Genomic DNA, 15,155 nt, shown 5'->3' on the forward strand with positions numbered 1-15,155 from the left:
CAAATAGCAATATCCAAAATTTCTAATTCTCCTACAAGGTAGGTATGGGTAGCGGCAGCTTTTCAATTGGAATTGAAAGAAAGGTACATGCAGCCGCACAACTTTACAAAACCAATTCACAGCATAGTGCGTCATTCTTTCTCCATAATTTAATATATAAATAACGTTAATGGAAAGGCAACTTTCTCCATTAGAAATAAAATTGGCAGCAGAAGCTTTCTCTTTGAAGTTTTGTATAATATTTCTTTCATACAAAATTTCATACTTTGCAGCGGAAAAACATAATTAATGCCAAAAACACACTATCCAAACATGTACTTTAATTGAAAATACATGTAATAGAAATTAAAATTCCTAAATTTCATAATTAGGTTTGATGCATAATTTGAAGAAATTAAATTATCCCTAAATTTCATAATTAGGGTTCATGCATAATTGGGAGAAATTAAATCATTCTTGGAGAATCATAAATTTCATAACACATGCTCTGATACCACATGTAAAAATTCTTAACGGGTTTCCTAAACTATCAATGATAGGAAACAACAGGATCTTGAAACCTATGGTTCTCACAAACAATCAATAAACAAGAATAGATAATGATGTGTACCTTTATCTATAGGAAGACTTGTACCTTTCTCCATAGGAACTTCTCTCCATTAGAAATAAGATTTCACTTCCTTAGGCCTTTCTTTTCTGCCTCTCTCCGTTCGTGATGACTATGGGCGAGAGAGAACACTTTCTGGTCAGGAAGGGGACCTTATTTCACGTTAGTGGGTATTAAGTCCCTTTTATAACCACTACTCCCATCAAGTAGCAGTTAGTTCTAGAAACTTCTCCTATTAAGTCCAATTACAATTTAGCCCTTAATCGTTAATTATTTACTTATTAGTCCCTACATAAGTCACATGTCTCTCACATGAGACATTAATTCTTACAGGGATTGCAAATACCAAAAAATTTTGTTTGCAACTAGTGGTGATTTTTAAGTGCCACTATATTTATCACTATTTTTAAAAATAAAACTATTTCCCTTTCTTCTTCTTCTTCACTTTTGACTCTACGCTATGCTTCATCCCTAAAGGGTTTCTCAGAAGAAAATTGTTGGTCATAGCAAGTCATTGGTTCTCCATTGTTTTCAATGTTGGTGTTTAAGGTGGTGGTGATGGTTCTCCGATTTGAACTTGTGGGTTAAGGTGGAGGTGATGGTTCTTGAGTCATTTGTTCTCTTATCTAGTTCTTGGTGTTGTTTGGGTGGGATAAGGTGGTAGTGATGGAGTTGGAGTGGTGGGTGAAGGATGGGATTGGAGCACTGGTGTTGGGGGCCTGGGTGGTGGCGTGACGACACGATGGTGGTGTAGGGTTTGGGGAATGGGTCCACATGCCCAAATCCAAGAGATATTGGTGTGGCGCACACTGTTATGGTTAGTCGAACTTCCCTTCTTTGCTGACCCTTCATAAAAAATCCTATGATGAAGCCCCTATCGCCACCCCTTCGCAAAAAAAATTAATATTTATAATAATTATTTTAAAAAATCATATTTAATATATTTTAATTGATTAGTAATGTAAAAATAAATTATATTAATAGTATATATTAAAACTAAACTTTTTCTTATTGTATACGTGTTACAAGATTTCTCATTACATATTAAACAATATTTAATTAATTTAATTGTAATATTAAATTTGTTAATAATTTGTTTAACACTTTTATAGTCATTTTAAAATTAATGAAAATGATTAAGATCTCATTTTTTTAAAATTGTTTAACCTAATTAATTAAGATATATTTAGTTAAGGTTTTGGCAGAATATCTTATTTGGATCCTCAAAGTGTATGTATGCCGTCTTCAATTTATCATATTAGAATGTAAATATTTAATATATAACCCTGTGTCATCAGTTGTAGATTTGTGTGGCATGCATCTTTCATCTATTGTCATGTGAGTTTACTAAATTTGCTTGAATCTGAGGTTCATTAATCTATGTGTGGCTACTCGGATATTTTTTAGCAAAAATAATGAATACTTCACATTAATATTTTATGCCACAAATGTGACTAGCAAAATCTCTTTCCCATTTTGAGTTGGATAATTAATGCATCTCTATGATTAACTAGTTTTTGTTTGCATCTTTGTCACATGGAAAAACAAGTTTACAAAGTCATGGGGATAAGGGAAAGTAGATATATTGCTTGAACTTTCTGTCTGACTGAATTGAGATTCATATAAATTTGGTTGATTAGATTCTTGCCTATGGTCATGAGTGGGTATGTTTGAAAGATCTGATTTTTTCACTTGACACCTTTTAGACACAGCCGAAGAAGATCTGTTCCCGAATTGGATTGTGTGCTTTGATGGGACTCGTGGTGTTGAGTGAGTCCCAAAGATATTTTAATTCCTTGAATCTTTGGTCGTTTATTTAAATAGTATAGTATATTTTATGTAAAATTTTCATTTTATTATTTGTTCCTTCCTCCCTTCAGTGTGGGGATCAAGAGTGTTGTGGATGAGAATGAAAGAAAATCATCGGGTGATCATCATGGTGCTGCTTGTCCTACGTGTGAGATGGCTATTGTTTGGATGCAGAACCAACTGAGCCGAAATCAGACACAAGATCAGATACTAAGTTACATCAACCAGGTGAGTCAGTTGTCTTTTTTCTATTCAGGCATCCTGCTGCATCTCTTGATTTATTGCCTCATGATGACATTGCAGCTTTGCGATAAAATGCCTAGCCCGATGGGAGAATCAGCTGTTGACTGTGGGAATATCTCTTCATTACCTGTAGTGTCCTTTACTATTGGTGGAAGAACTTTTGAGCTTAGCCCAGAGGAGGTATGATTAGTTGTTTTTCCAATGGATGATCACTAACCAAATTTAATTTAATTTAATGAAAAAAGATAAATTCATGAAGAGCAGTGGGAGTTATAGTAGGAGAGGACCAGGCAACATTTTATAGAAAAATAAAAACAAGAACAAATTTGAAATTAAAGTTAGTTACATCGAGAACTTTAAGGTGTCTCTACAATTGCATAGCTTTACCTAGGGAAACACGTCCTATAGGTGCCTTATTTTTCATAGATTAATGTTAGCCTGATTTAATGGTTTACTAGTTAAGTGGTTTAATCAGATTGACATTTGGTTAAAATGTGGTTACATGAGTCTTCTTCTATTATGTGCAACTGATAGAATTAATCAATACAATGTTATAGTAGAAAGTAAAAACTAAAAATTGTCTTTTGTGCATATCTTTGAAATATAAAGAATTTGGATTTCCTTCTCATCTTGCCTACTGACTTATTTGAGTAGAAAACTGGGGTTTAATTCAGCCCTAAAAGCTAGCTCATAGAGTGAGGGTTGCCTTCACCTTATATGCTCTGTCTTGACACTATCTCTAGTCAATGTGGGATTTTGATTTTTTTTCTAATTCACCCCCTCACGCCCGACACTCTTTGGGATTGGTGCGTGGTCCTTTTGAATGGATCTAGGATAGGCTCTGATACCAAGTAGAAAACTGAGGCCTAACTCAACCCTAAAAGCTAGCTCATAGAGTGAGGGTTGCCCTTACCTTATATGCTCTGTCTTGACACTATTTCTAGTCAATGTGGGATTTGGATTTTTTTTTCTAATTATTTGGTCATGATCATATGAGGACCAGACTAATAGCAGCAATGGAGGTGACAAAAGAAAAAAAGTAATGAGAAAAATGGTTAAAATTTCATTGTCACATGTTATCGTTGTAGAACATTTTTATGAATGGTACACCAAAAACTAACTTGTCTTCCTTTTTATCTGTATTTAAGATTTAAGATTGTGAATGTATATATACATGATTTTGATGATGCCAAAGAAGAATCAAACAAGACCGCTTCAAAGGATAAGCACTGCTTCTAGATTAATACAAGATTGTTTCAACAAACAAAGCATTGCTTCAAGATTTCTTCAAGATCAAGTCTTGCCTCAAAACAAAAGGTTTCAAAGTCACCCAAGGCTCTGGTAATCGATTACCAGGCAGTGTAATCGATTACCAGAAGGGAAGTTTGAAAAATAGCTGTTAATAAGGGTTTTTAATTTGATTTTTGAACCTGTAATTGAATACTATATGTTTGTAATCGATTACCAGCAACAGAACTCTTGAAATTCAAGTTCCAAAGTCATGACCCTTCAAAATATAACTGTGTAATCGATTATCATAAACCTGTAATCGATTACCAGTGAAGAATTTCAGAAAAACCTTTTTGAAAAGATACATCTCTTTAAACCATTTTGAAAAGGCACGAAGGACCTATATATGTGTGTGTGTGTCTTACTTCAAAAAGGATGAGAGAGATATTCCAAGAGAACTTCATTGTCAAATACTCTCTCAAAAGAAATCCTTGGCAAACACTTGCAAAAATTTATAAGGATTCTTACAAGATCTTCAATTGTAATATCCTTCTCTTAAAGAGAGAATTCCTCTTTTTTTTTCTTATTCAAAGTGATTGATTAAGGGACCGAGGGTCTCTTAGGTTGTAAGGAATTCTGAACACAAGGAAAGGGTTGTCCCTGTGTGGTTCAGACTTTGTAAAATGAGTTTTACAAAGATAGTAAAAAATCTCAAGTGGGTTGCTTGAGTAGTGGATGTAGGCACAAGAAGTGGCCGAACCAGTATAAATCAAGTTTGCATTTCTCTCTTCCCTTATCTCATTTATTTTGTTGCAATCAATTTTGTCTTGCATATTTAAAAAATATTATTAAATTGATTGTTACTTCTTTTGCATTTTGAGCTTATCTCATTTAGAAGGGGATTAAAAGTTTGTTAATGGGAAAGTAATTCACCCCTTCTTAAGATAACTGAGGCCATTTGTCCAACAAGTGGTATCAGAGCAGGATTCTTGTATAAAGTTTAAAAACTTTCAAGAATAGATATGGCCTCCTCATCTAACTTTCCATTTCCTAAGGAAAATTTTATTAATAGGGGCCTCTTATGTTCAATGGCGAGGATTATCACTATTGGAAAACCTGAATGCAGATCTTTATTGAAGCCATAGATTTAAAGATATGGGAAGCCATTGAATTTCACCCTTTTATTCCTACAATGGTAGAGAGAAATGCAACTATAAAAAAAACCTAGTGAAGAATGGAATGATGATGAAAGAAGAAAGAAGAAGGATGAAAAATGAGATTTGAGTGTCCTGACTTTAAAAGAAGAATGAAAATATCCGACAAGAGGAATTTCAAAGAAAAGAAAGCATACATCACTTGGAAAGATAATGACATAAATTCTTCAAGTGATCCAAAAAATAAAATTATAAATCTGGGTCTCATGTTAAAAGACTATGAAAGCGGAGAAGAGCAAAGTTGATACATTGATAGTAGTTGCTCCAAACATATGGTGGGATATGCATCAAAGGATATTCATATTTCTGCTAAAAATTGTGAATATGAGATTTATGGAGACAACAAACAAATGCCACTTGATCATTAAGCCCAACAAATGATATCAATGATACCAAAAAGGTCACTTATTTTTTATTGATTACTTTTGATTATTTTTTCCTATGATTGTTAACTTTTGTTTGAGTTTTGATGCTTGTTTTCTGTTTGAGTTTTTTATTGTCTTTGATGATTATTTTCTTGTGATTGTTCTTGATTGAGTTTTGATTGTCTTTGATGATTGTTTTTAATGATTGTCTTTGATGATTGTTTTTAATGATTGTTCTTGATTGAGTTTTGATTGTCTTTGATAATTTTTTTATAATTGTTTTTGATTGAGTTTACAATTTTGATGATTGTGTTTGAAGGTTATGTTTATTATTGATTAGTTTAGATAATTTTTTTTTACATCTTTTGATTGTTTTATAGTGAATATGTATTTTTGTCGGTGTAAAATAGTCTGTTTTAATGCCTTTTGGTATCACTTGACTCTCATACATTGCAACAAGTGGTTTTCTCCTCTCTGCTCATGATTTGCTTTTGATGTTGATAAAAGGGGAGAGATAGATAAAAGATAAGAGAGTAAGGGAAATTATCTATTCTTTATGAGACAACTTTTTATATATGAAATCTATGAAATCTTCAACTGTCTCATATAAGCAATCATTGCAAAATCAAGGGGGAGTAAATTATATACAAATAGATATTTTTTGTTGTTGCTCCTAATCTACATGTAGTTGTCATAATCAAAAAGGGGGAAAATGTAAATCATGTAGGTTTTGATGATGTAGAAAAGAATTTGCTATATAATGAGTGTCATCATCAAAAAGGGGGAGAATGTGAATCATGTATGTTTTGATGATGTCAAAAAGAAGTCGCTTGATTGTCATCATCAAAAAGGGAGAGAATGTGAATGTATGTATACATGATTTTGATGATGCCAAAGAAGAATCAAACAAGGCCGCTTCAAAGGATAAACATTGTTTCTAGATTAATACAAGATTGATTCAACAAACAAAGTCTTGCTTCATGATTTCTTCAAGATCAAGCCTTGCCTCAAAACAAAGGGTTTCAAAGTCACCCAAGGCTCTGGTAATCGATTACCAGGCAATGTAATCGATTACCAGAAGGGAAGTTTGAAAAAATAGCTGTTAATAAGGGTTTTCAATTTGATTTTTGAACTTGTAATCGATTACCAACAATGGAACTCTTGAAATTCAAGTTCAAAAGTCATGACCCTTCAAAATATAACTGTGTAATTGATTACCGGAACCAGTAAAGAATTTCAGAAAAATCTTTTTGAAAAGACACATCTCTTCAAACCATTTTGAAAAGGCACGAAGGACCTATATATATGTGTGTGCCTGACTTCAAAAAGGATGAGAGAGATATTCCAAGAGAACTTCATTGTCAAATGCTCTCTTAAAAGAAATCCTTGGCCAAACACTTGCAAAAATCTATAAGGATTCTTACAAGATCTTCAATAGTAACATCCTTCTCTTAAAGAGAGAATTTCTCTTCTTTCTTCTTATTCAAAGAGATTGATTAAGGGACCGAGGATCTCTTAGGTTGTAAGGAATTCTAAACACAAGGAAAGGGTTGTCCCTGTGTGATTCTGACTTTGTAAAAGGAGTTTTACAAAGATAGTGAAAAATCTCAAGTGGGTTACTTGAGTACCGGACATAGACACGAGAAGTGGCCAAACCATTATAAATCAAGTTTGTATTTCTCGCTTCCCTTATCTCATTTATTTTGTTGCAATCAATTTTGTCTTGCATGTTTAAAGAACATTATTAAATTGATTGTTGTTTCTTCTGCATTCTGAGCCTATCTCATTTAGAAAGGGATTAAAAGTTTGTTAGTGGGAAATTAATTCACCCCTTCTTAAGATAACTGAGACCATTTGTCCAACAAAGATGTGAGATTACACGCTAAGCCTGGAACTGCCCACTAAGTAAGTGTTGCGCGGTGGGCCTGGATTACACGCTGAGCAAGCTATCCAATTCTTCTTTTTCTTCACAATTTTTTGTCGAATTCCCTCTAAAACAGTTCAATTCTTCTTCTTTTGAATTATGCTGATTAAAAATAGCAAAGATGTTAATTTTTTCATTATTTCATTAAAAATAGTAATAAAATAAATAAATTATACCCACTTATTAATCCAAATTGACTATTAAATTAGCTTATATTTCGCAGTTATCAGTAACAAAAACAAAAATAAGAACACTAAGATAATTTATAAAATCATAAGAACCATGGAATAACATAATTTCCATTTGGCTAAAATCCTTTAATCACTATAAAAATAAACTGCAACAAAAACTTACTGAGAATGAATTGCTAATAAGATTGCAAAAAGAGAATGTGAATGAGAAATGGAGACCACCATCAATTGAAGCACAAAATCTGTGATTACAAGTTGAAACCATTCAATGATAAATTCATATAGTGAAAAATTACCCTGTGATTCTAACAAAGGATTCAAATCTAGTGCTTGAGGCTCACCTTTGAGGAGAGAGAGAGAGAGAGAGAGAGATCGTGCAGATAAGAGAGATTAAGAAAATAGAGAGGTCGCATCCAAATCAAGAAAAGTAAGTATGGAAGCTAGGTTTTCAGCATGATGGATGAGATTGTCATAGGAGAAGCGTTGGCTGGTGGCAGAATCGATGAAGACGATGATCGATCTGGGCAAGTTATGGTGGAGACAGTGATGTTCGGCGGAGGGAGGGGGAGGAGTGGCTTGTGGTTGTGGAGGGTTATGGAATCAACAAAAAGAGAAACATGAGAGTGGAAGTATGAGATTTTTTGTAAAATACAAAGATCAAAATTAAAGCAGGGGGGGACATAAACTGGAGAAATGAAAAATAAAAAAAAAATATTGCAAATGAAAATCACATAAGTGGATGCGGATATGTTATGAAAATAAATTATCTTTACAAACCATTAATTTAATTTAGAGTAAATACTAGTATTTGTTGACCTAAATTTATTAGCCACTAAGACATGTAGATTAGAAAGTATTTATTGGAAATTGTATTGTTGGCACTATAAATTTGTCAGCAAAAGGTCATTTTTGGGGTAGTGTTATTTCAAAGCTTGGTTTCAGGATGTGGTTACCAACTTGGATGAGGAAGGCAAAGCAATGTTTTGTGGTTGAGCATGGTCATTGTGGTTTAGTAGAAACCAGTGTGTTTTCAAGGATCAGAGGATGAAATGCAATAAGGTTATATATATGCAAAATGTTCCAAGCTATGCCTGCCAACCCTATCGGCCAATCAACAGGAGAGAAGGTCAACAAGAGACTGTGGTATGGAAAGCTCCCGCGGTAGGGTTTTATAAAGCAAATTTTGATACTGCAAATAGAAACAACATAGACACGGGTATCAGCCTGATTGTTCCGGATCAAGGACGAAATGTCATAGCAGCTACAAGCCTACAACATATTTTTCTGAACCTGTTGGGATCAAAGGAAGCAGAGGTTGCTGCTTTTAGATGGGCGATTATAACTATAGCTGAACTGTGTCTAACAGATGTTATTTTTTAAACTGATAGCTTGCTTCTATACCAATAGTAGAAAAAGAGAGATGTGCAAGGTGGCTATTGTTTCATATTGATACGGAAGCAATACCAGGGGTACAACAAGCAAAACATGATCAAACAGGGGAGGTGCAGAAAGAAGAAAAGCCCAAAAGAAAAACATCAAAGCCCGCATACCTCAGAGATTACATCTGAAGGTTCATGACAGCATTTCCATCCTTGGTGATTTTATCGAAAGGCAGGAGACAAGGATAACCAACTTGATTCTGGAATCATCCCTTAGGCACAAAAAGATAAGAATTTCGTTAGGGAAGAATAGTATAAATAAGCATGTAATAATACAATCAGAATCATGAATGAATGAGAATTTTCCTTTACCTTCATTATTGTCTTCCTTTCTCTTCTTCTCGGAGGGTTCTGGTCCTCGAAAACCAGAGTTACCCAGCAGCATGTATCAACTAGTGCTCTCGTTGTCACTTTCATGGCTTCTTCTTCCCCAGATAAGCTTGAGGAACTCATTATTTGCCTTACCAACCAACAACTCACCTTAACCAACAAAATCAATGACCTCCTTCAACATGTTACTCATTCATCTCCACAGCATCCACCGTATCAGCCTCCATTACATCGTTCCTTCTCTAAACCCAATTCCTGCATAGAACCACAGACTTAAATTAGATGTGCCTCGTTTCGATGGCACTGACCCTTTCGGGTGGATTTTCAAAATCCAGCAATTCTTCGAGTATCATGGGACTCCAGAATATGACAGACTCACAATTGCCTCCTTCTATATGGAGGGAAGAGCCTTGGCCTGGTTTCAGTGGATGACCAGCAATGGTCAATTCACTTCCTGGCCTGTTTTCCTGCAAGCCCTCCAAACGAGGTTCGCACCATCGCAATATGAGGACCCTACAGGGGCTCTATGCAAGCTAATGCATAAGGGTTTAGTCGCGACTTACCTGGCAAAGTTTGAGGACTTAGCGAATCGCGTTGTCGACGTTCCTCCACTGTTTCTCCTCAGCTGCTTCGTCTCCGGCCTCCTTTCGGAGATACGTCGAGAGGTTCAAGCTCATCAACCTCTCACCATCTACCAAGCTGCTGGTCTCGCCCGTCTTCAAGAATACAAGCTCTCCGACCATCGTCCCCCACCCCCGCCACCCCGCCCTCGACCACCACCACTTCCTAACCCTAACCCCATTCGACCTAACCGCCTTCCACCTCTTCTCTCGCCACCCCCACGCCCAAATCCTCCCCCACCCTTCAAACGTCTCACCTCCGAAGAGATAGCCTCTCATCGTGAGAGAGGTCTCTACTTCTCTTGCGATGAGAAATACCACCGAGGGCATCGCTGCGCCTCTTGGGTGTTTCTCTTAATCGCAGAGGGGGAAGATGACCCTAACCCACCTCATATAGATACTTTTGACCCAGGCCCAGACCCGAACCCCAAAACACTTCCCGACCTGGACCCATACCCGGCCCAACTTAGCCTTAACTCCCTGGCGGGTCATATTGCTCCCGAAACTCTGCGTTTCATGGCTACCATCTTCGGTCGCAATGTGGTGCTGCTGGTGGACGGCGGCAGCACCCACAATTTCATTCAGCACCAACTTATGGATCAATTGGGCCTCTCTACGCGACCCACCACACCATTACGTGTTATGGTGGGCAATGGTCAACATCTTCAATGCTTCTCCATTTGCGAATCCATTCCCATCATCATTCAATCCACCGAATTCATTGTTGACCTTTATGTGCTTCCCCTCTCCGGTGCTAATGTGGTTCTCGGCGTACAATGGCTCAAGTCTCTGGGCCCAATCCTCACAGATTACAGCACTTTAGCCATGCAATTCTTCTATAATGAGAAATTGATCACGCTACAGGGAGACATTGATGCTTCGTTGCATGCACTTTCTCCATTACAAATTAAACGCCTCTGTCGCACTCACAGTGAAGCTACCTTTTACCACATCACATTATTTTCTCCTCCGTCCTCCCTCAACAACCAAGAACCACCCCCTGTTGTTCAACCACTCATCTCTAAATATGAGAGCCTCTTTCACCCTCCTACAACTCTACCCCCAATTCGCGACACTGACCATCATATACATTTGCTCCCTCAAGCTTCTCCGGTCAACGTCAGATCGTACCGATACCCCCATTATCAGAAGCAAGAAATTGAGAATCAGGTTGATGACATGTTGCAGCGAGGCTTCATATAACCAAGCACAAACCCGTTTTCCTCACCCGTGCTGTTGGTCAAGAAGCACGATGGCTCTTGGCGCTTCTGCGTCGACTACCGTGCTTTAAATGCCTTGACGATGCGTGACCGGTTTCCAATTCCGACTGTGGACGAGCTCTTGGACGAATTAGGAGGCGCCAGTTACTTTTCGAAGCTCGATTTGCTCCAAGGTTATCATCAGATTCGCATGCATCCTGATGATATTCCTAAAACGGCCTTTCGAACGCATCACGACCACTATGAATTCAAAGTGATGCCGTTCGGACTCTGCAACACCCCATCGTCATTTTAGGCCACCATGAATTCCATTTTCCGGCCATATCTCTGTCAATTCATCATCGTCTTCTTCGACGATATCCTTATATATAGTACCTCCATTGACGACCACCTGCAACATTTAGAGCTTGCTTTTCAGGTATTGTTGACTCATCAATTTACATTAAAACTCTCGAAATGTTCTTTCGCGCAAACTCAAGTTGAATATCTCGGACACATGGTCTCTCAAAGAGGTGTTGAACCCTTTGCCGCGAAGGTTGCAGCTATTCAACAATGGCCGCCTCCTCGAACAACGAAGGCCTTACACAATTTTTTGGGATTGGCCGGTTTCTATCGCAGATTTATACGAGGCTATGCTACGATTGCTGCCCCTTTGGTCAAGGCAACCACCATTAACCCCTTTCAATGGTCGTCTACGACCCAATCTGCTTTTGACCAGTTGAAGCTCGCTTTGTCAACTGCTCCAGTTTTAGCACTCCCTGATTTTCAATCACCATTCACCGTCGAGACGGATGCTTCCGACATTGGAATGGGTGCCATGTTGTCTCAGAAGGGCCATCCTATCGCGTATTTTAGTAAGCCTTTCAGTGCCAAGCTCCTTCGATCGTCCACCTATGTCCGGGAACTCTTTGCCACCACTGCTGCCATTAAAAAGTGGCGTCAATATTTACTTGGTCGCCGGTTTCTCATTATCACTGATCACCGAAGCTTAAAAGAGCTCCTCACTCAGGTGATTCAAACTCTCGAACAACATATGTACATTGCTCGCCTCATGGGGTACGATTATGAAATTCAATATCGTTCCGGCACACATAACCAGGCTGCTGATGCTCTGTCGCGGCTACCGGAAATGGAGTCTTCTTGTTCTATGATGCTTTCAGTTCCTTGTTTCAATTTCCTCGAGGAACTTCATCATCAACTTCATCATCATCCTGAGTATATTCAGCACCGTCGCGAGATTGTGGACAATCTGGCCAAATATCCCCATTACTCCCTTACTGACAAGCTCATCCTTCATCGCGTTCGTATTTGGTTACCTCGCACAATTCCCATTATTCAGACACTTCTCGCGAAATTACGAAGACTTTGGCTAGCATTTTCGAGAATTTCACGTGGTCTGGTCTCCGATATGACATCACCCAGTTCATCACTAACTGTGTCGACTGTCAACTCACGAAATATGAAACAAAGAAAATGGCCGGCCTCTTATGCCCTTTGTCGGTGCCCCACAGACCATGGGAGGACCTTTCATTGGATTTTATCGTCGGATTGCCGGCGTATCATGGCCACACCACAATCCTCGTGGTCGTCGACCGATTTTCTAAGGGCGTACATCTGGGAATGCTCCCCACTGCTCACACTACTCTTATGGTAGCTTCATTATTTTTAGATATTGTTGTCAAACTCCATGGCGTTCCTCGCAGTTTGCTTTCCGATAGAGATCCCCTGTTTATCAGCAAGTTCTAGCAATAACTTTTTCGGCGCAGTGGCACCCAGTTATGCCTGAGCTCCGCCTATCACCCTCAGAGTGATGGCCAGACGGAGGTACTCAACAGAATCATTGAGCAATACTTACGCGCCTTTGTTCATAAACGTCTGACGAAGTGGGGGCAGTTCCTTCCATGGGCCGAATGGTTGCATAACACATCGTGGAATGTAGCTACTGGGGCTACACCATTCGAGATCACCTTTGGACGCAAACCGCTCAATTTTCCGGATTATCTTGCTGGGACTTCGAATGGGTGACATGTTACTTTGCTGGGATGACACACTTGCCATTATCCGCAAGAAATTGCTCAAGGCACAGACCACCATGAAGGAAAAAGCTGATCGAAAACGCCGAGATATCCACTTTGACCTCGGTCAATGGGTTCTGCTTAAGCTTCGTCCCCACCGTCAAACTTCATCAAAAGATTCTCCGGTCGCCGGAAAGCTAAGCAAAAGATTTTATGGCCCTTTTCAGATCATAGAGCAGATTGGCAAAGTTGCTTACCGTTTAAAACTCCCTAAGGGCGCCAAAATTCACCCGGTTTTCCACTGTTCCTTGCTCAAACCGTTTCATGGTTCCCCCGATAATACCCACATAACCACCCTTCCTTCTCACTTTCACAATGATCAACCCATCATTACTCCTGGCGCCATTTTAGATTATCGTCGTTCATCATCATCTCCTCATCAGTCATGGGAGGTTTTAGTGCAGTGGCAGGGCCTTTCCCCAGACGAGACGTCTTGGGAGGATTGGTCCCAGCTTTGCCACGACTACCACCTTGAGGACAACGTGATTTCCCAAGGGCCGCAGGGTGATACGGAAGCAATACCAGGGGTACAACAAGCAAAACAAGCAAAGCATGATCAAACAGGGGAGGTGCAGAAAGAAGAAAAGCCCAAAAGAAAAACATCAAAGCCCGCATACCTCAGAGATTACATCTGAAGGTTCATGACAGCATTTCCATCCTTGGTGATTTTATCGAAAGGCAGGAGACAAGGATAACCAACTTGATTATGGAATCATCCCTTAGGCATAAAAAGATAAGAATTCCGTTAGGGAAGAATAGTATAAATAAGCATGTAATAATACAATCAGAATCATGAATGAATGAGAATTTTCCTTTACCTTCATTGTTCTCTTCCTTTCTCTTCTTCTCGGAGGGTTCTAGTCCTCGAAAACCAGAGTTACCCAGCAGCACGTATCACATATGACCTAGTTGATGACAGCTGAAAACTATTGAGCTATATATCACTACTAGACAGTAGCTTGGCATCACCAATTAATTTGAGGGGGCCAAAGTAGTAAATAGTATTTGGTTTTAATATATTTTTAGTCCCTTAAATTTAAGAGTTTGTATTTTTTAGTTTCCAAATTAAAATTTGTAACTTTTTAAGTCCCTCTTGTTTGCGAAATGTTTTTTTAATGCTTCTTGATAATTGATTTTTGGCGATCTGGATACACGATGCACGACAATTTTTTTTATGGCAAACATGACTGTAAAAAGTATTTCACAACTGTGAGAAACTATAAAAATGCAAATTTTAATTTGGAAGACTTATAAAGATATGTCCAAATTTGAGGAACTTAAAACATATTCAAGTCATTAATATTATATACTGAAATACAACTATCAATAATTTTTTGCTTAAATATATTTAAGGTCCTTATGAATTATCGAATTTTGTTTTGGATCCTAAATAAATTTGTACATTATATTGAGTCTTCAATATATTAAAAATTTTATTTTGAATATCAGTCATAAGTAATGACGTGTCACTCTATAAATTGATTTTTCTAACACTATCAATAGTTGTAATGATGTCATATCATTCTTTAACCAAAACTCGAAAACAAAAGTTTTAATACATGAAGGACTCAAAATAATAAATTTTTTTATTAAAGATCCAAAATAAAATTTGGTTATTTATGAAGGACATTATACATATTTAAGTCTAATTTTTTTTTTTATCTACGAGAATGAAAGATATGTATCGAGAATATACATCAACTCACATATATTACTCAGCGAGCCAACTAAATTATACTCCGTGTGAAAAAAATAAAATCACATCCTCTTAAAGTACTGCTCTTTATCTCTGGCTTGGGAATTTGTTAAGCACAGAGTTTGGGTTTATTTTTGGCTTTGGAATTTTAATTCTGTCCCTTATTTTCTGGAGGAGATGGAAGGTGTGGTA

General features: G+C 37.7%; 1 pseudogene; it reads left to right on the forward strand.

Moving 5' to 3' along the window:
- The first annotated feature begins 1,273 nt into the window (after positions 1–1,273).
- Positions 1,274–2,865, forward strand: LOC114404885 (annotated as a pseudogene).
- The last annotated feature ends 12,290 nt before the right edge of the window (positions 2,866–15,155 follow it).

This window comes from Glycine soja, chromosome 3 (genome assembly GCF_004193775.1).
Source record: "Glycine soja cultivar W05 chromosome 3, ASM419377v2, whole genome shotgun sequence".
NCBI lineage: Eukaryota > Viridiplantae > Streptophyta > Magnoliopsida > Fabales > Fabaceae > Glycine > Glycine soja.